Below are 5,000 nucleotides of genomic sequence, written 5' to 3' on the forward strand. Positions count from 1 at the left end.
CATCGTGCTCAAATAGAAGTAAATTTCTAGCTCATACTTGGGATCGAACGCTAGCCCATTCTGATGAAAGGCCAGGTCGATTCCAACAAGGCCACGAGAGGCCATAAAAGAAGTCGTAACCTAACTGCGAATCTGCGGTTCAGGATTTACCTGGCGAGACATCAGTCTCTTACCAGCGAGTTTTCCCAGACTTCTCGGCCTACCACGTGACTTCTTTTATGGCCTCTCGTGGCATGGTTGGAATCAACCTTGCCTTCCATTAGAATAATTTAACTTTTTTGGTTCATATCTCAAGCCAGATACATCCATATAGTCATGTGTTCATGTCCATATTCCCTTGCATTTACTTGGCAATGACACTGACCTGTTAGATCCTTCATCTTGACATCTCGCGCTGTCTATGACTTGTGATTTTGATTTTTTTTTTTTAGTGATCAGAACCTGTAGTAACTGCGTGTACTGTGATATGATAAAAGTTCAGTAAATGTCTTGTTTACCTCATTCAACAGGTTTCTCTTGATTGAAAGACAGTTTATTTTTTCATGGAGAGATAATGATTTAAAAAATATTCTCAAGGGTTTAAAATAGATAGGCTAGTATTGTCTTGAGATGGAAAACAAAATCATTTGCTCTAATGCAGTGTTTGGTCTATTGCTTTCATCATTTTTGGCAAAATTTCTTTCGTCCTTCTGAAAGTCAGAGAGACATATTTTTATCCTTGCGGAGGTCAAATAAACTGTAAATCAATGTTTATGCGTTAATAAAACTGAAATGATATAGTATGTTAGAATTTGAACTTATTTATATTATGGGACTTGTTTCTTTTTATTTACCAAATAAAATCAAAATACCTTTAGATATAACATAGCCTTACCTAAAAATGAAGATTGTTGAAGATTTTGAAGACTTTTTATACATAGCTGTCTTTTAGCAAAATATAGAAAATCAACTTATTTCTAATGTATCTCAAATAATAAAATTACGAATTCAGTGGTTCAATTTCCAAACACCGAACCTCCAGCCCTATGTGCCTGATGTTATAAATTTTCAATGTGTATCGTTTGTGTTGAGTTTTGATGAAGAGATGCAGGATCCTGATGTAAAAGCTGAGACAGCTCAATGTGGGGTTTTAAAAATATTTTGCCACAAGATTTTTTTACATCCAAATATTCTATGCTGTAACTAATAATAAAAAAAAAAACTTTCATATGAAAGATTCGATACATATCGTTATAAAATATGTTAAAATATTTTCTTCCATACCTAATGTTTCATGGCTAAATGACATGAATAATCTATACTGTATATAGATTCACTTTAGCCCACAAGTGAATCTTATAATCAATTATAGCGTGTCATGTATTATTTCTTATTTCTCAGTCACATCTCAGTTATATCCCTTTTAAAATACAGGTCCACATAATATAACTGAGTCCTCTGAAAACTGTTGAAATGGAGCAAAATTGCATTAATCTTTAAGATTTGGGAATATAAGATATTAACAAAGTTTATATCACCGCATGATGAATATAATGAATTCCATCATGGCTAAGGACAATGACAGAATGAGGGCGTCGTAAAGAAAACTCAAATCTATAGGTATAACTTTGAGGAAAACTTATCCCTCTTAGAGCGATAAGTTGATAGTCCCCACCCAGGTTCCAGAAAATATGACTCCAGGATTTACAGATGCTTCTGCCCTGGTGTTGGAGGAGTGCAAGGGAGAATAGAGGCTGACTTGATGTTCCAGGTTCCTCAGTGTCCATAAACTGACGACGATAAGTAACTGTTCCAGTGGCAACAAGTTCGCTGACTTCGTTTGATGTTACCGAGAAACTTTCCATGGCTTCATTGGATGACATAAAGTCATAGAGGATATGCTGGGGTGCTGATGGTGCTTTGAGTATCGGTTGCTGCCACAAAATAGGAGAAGATTAGGAAAGAATGATAATAAAGCAAGGAAGCAGCTCAGGATGACGGAATAGTGTGTCGGAGATCGTCCATGGATGCTGAGACTAAAATTAGTCCCATTTTTGTGATGGATGGCTGCCGGATGCTCGTCTGTGGAAGAAAAATTTAGGAATAATCGAATTACATTTCAAAAGTGTTATGGTAACAGAATTATCAGAATCACATACAATGCCCTATAATCATTTGAATTCCTTGAAGGGGGAAAAGGAATAGATATCCTAAAAGAGTTAGTGAGAGTTTAAATTAAAGTTCTCATGAAATTCCCTGGAAAATTCTGTATGTAAGAACAAGAAACATTTAGACTTTATATCACGCAGCAGTAACCATCACAAACTTATGCCATATATATCTTATATATTTTGTTATGACATCATTAAGATAATACAAAACATCTTTATATATTGCTCTATATAACACATAACACTTTATTCTACGCTCAATCACTTCTAACTGATTGATAACTTCAACCTGATCAATATATTTTCATTTTGAATGGTAATTTGCTGCCCTACGTCTACAAGCAAAGAGAGTGATATCCAATAAAAAAAAAAATGACAATAAATCAGCCTTACACAAATAAAATTTTAACTGGTCACCTCTATCAAAAAGAGAAATATCATCAAACGAGGAGCGAAAGGACAATGAAAACATGCGAGAAATGGAGAGAAACTGGGTGACACTAACACTCTCTAGGGATGATGTGAACGTTGATCTGATGAGGCTCATCGTTGGCAGGTCGACAAGAGTATTGGCCGGCATCGTCTGAAGTTGTTCTCTGGATCAGAAGGCGAGAGCTGGATGACGTACCATGTTCGGTCACACGGTGATTCAACCACGTGGCGAATCATACGACAGCAGCTGAAACGAGAAACGATTGTGAGGAGAGGAGTCGATGTACGTTTCTCTAAATATATTAATAACATATGAGTGATTATAGACTTCTTTTGTATGAGAAAGTACACTACAATTTGTCAGGAAAACAGTAGTCTAAATTCTTGAAGAGGAGATTGATTAGAAATGACGACATATATAGATCAGCAATTGAATTAAAAAGACAGTCAATCATAAAACAATAGCTATATTTCCAGCTGCAGCCTCCCATAATACACATTCAATCGCTAGCTTGTCTCTAGGAGTAGGATACCGGTCTAACCATTAGTATTGTTGATGTACTACCTTACATCTTTCCTAATAACGCTTGCAAAATAGTAAGCATGTTATAATTCCCATTGCCTTCAACCCTTTTCCTAATATCTCTACAAATTGCTTGAGTTTTATGTTTTTAATGATTACCATTGCAAAGTCTTACATGGCAAAATTAGATTTTTGATCCTCAAAGCTCTCGTTAAAAAACTTTTATCTCTGTATCATTATCATTGGTTTTGAGCCACAAAACATCCAACCACTTTTCTCTCTATTTCCATACGTGCTTCTATAGATGTTGTATGGAAACTACTCTTTTAATTTATGGTAGTAACTTTTTACATCTTATGTTTTCCTAATTATTATTTAATAACCTGCTTTATCGTTACTGTTCTTTCGTTTGTTCACAATGTAAAACTGGTCTTTCTTCATATTCCACTTCGATCTTGAAATCATATCTGCATTGAATACAATGTTCATACTTGAGTACACTTTTTCCTTCATGAAGAAAAATACTTCATATCAGAAAGGTGTACAATATAATTGAAAAGGAGATAGGAAGAAAATTTAAACAAAACAAAACAGCTAAATAGTAACACAAACCTCACTTTGGTGATACCAGAAGATATAAGGAGGTGGGTCATCACTGTGGCTGACAACGCAGGTCAAATTGATAGTTGACCCCGCATTTATATAGAGGTCAGGCCCACCTAAGACTTAAGTTTGAGGCTCAGCTATGGGAAATTTGCAATGCGAGATTTTATTAGAAAAGTTATATTAGAATTAATGCTTAACATGATAAAAATTGTCACCATATGTTTCTATTTCCTTCTCAATTATCATGTACAAAAATTATATAAGACTACAATTAAACGTATAAACTTCTATTTTCAATATCTCTATCTATCTATAATATATATATATATATATATATATATATGTATATATATATATATATATATACGTATATATATATATATATATATATATAAACATATATATATATATACATATATACAATTTATATATATATATATATATATATATATGATAAATTCTTGCTTATTTAAACGTGTTTTTCTCATATTCAAATAAGCCATATATTTTTGATACATTAATGTCTGGATTATCTGAACGACCTCGGGATCAGAGCCCCAGGCGAAATCACACAAAGACAAGAGCTTATGACCGGCCGGGGAAGCGAACCCTAGTCCGGCAAACCTGTACAGACAGTGAATACCACTCGGTCAAGTGGTAAGCACTGTCAATACAAGTTTACGGACCAGGGTTCGCTTCCTGGCAGGTCACAAGCTCTTGTCTTTGTGTGATTTCACCTGGGGCTCTGATCCCGAGGTCGTTAAGAGAATCCAGGCATTATTGTATCACAAACATATGGCTTATATATATATATATATATATATATACATATAAATATATATGTGTATATGTATATGTATATACATACATATATATACATATATATATATATACACATATATATATATATATATATATGTGTGTGTGTATATATATATATATATATACATGCACATATATATATATATAAAAACATATATATGTATATATATATATATATATATTTATATATATATATATATATATGTGTGTGTGTGTGTGTGTAAGAGAGAGAGAGAGAGAGAGAGAGAGAGAGAGAGAGAGCTTTTCGCCTCTATAAATAAACTGAACTGATCAAACCATAGTGATTGCATGATAATATGGTTAAAATGTAATTAGAATTCATATCCATTTATAAAATTTGATAAGAATGAATTACAGGAAATTTTTAATTGAAGACATTTGTTGGATATAAGAATTAGTAGAGAGAGAGAGAGAGAGAGAGAGAGAGAGAGAGAGAGAGAGAGAGG

At 33.4% G+C, this 5,000-nt stretch overlaps 1 pseudogene; it reads right to left on the reverse strand.

The window, feature by feature from the left end:
- Window positions 1-1,508: 1,508 nt before the first annotated feature.
- LOC137631879 (neurotrimin-like) overlaps window positions 1,509-5,000 on the reverse strand; it is a 10,915-nt pseudogene continuing 7,423 nt past the window's right edge.

This window comes from Palaemon carinicauda, chromosome 40 (genome assembly GCF_036898095.1).
Source record: "Palaemon carinicauda isolate YSFRI2023 chromosome 40, ASM3689809v2, whole genome shotgun sequence".
Classification (NCBI taxonomy): Eukaryota; Metazoa; Arthropoda; class Malacostraca; order Decapoda; family Palaemonidae; genus Palaemon; species Palaemon carinicauda.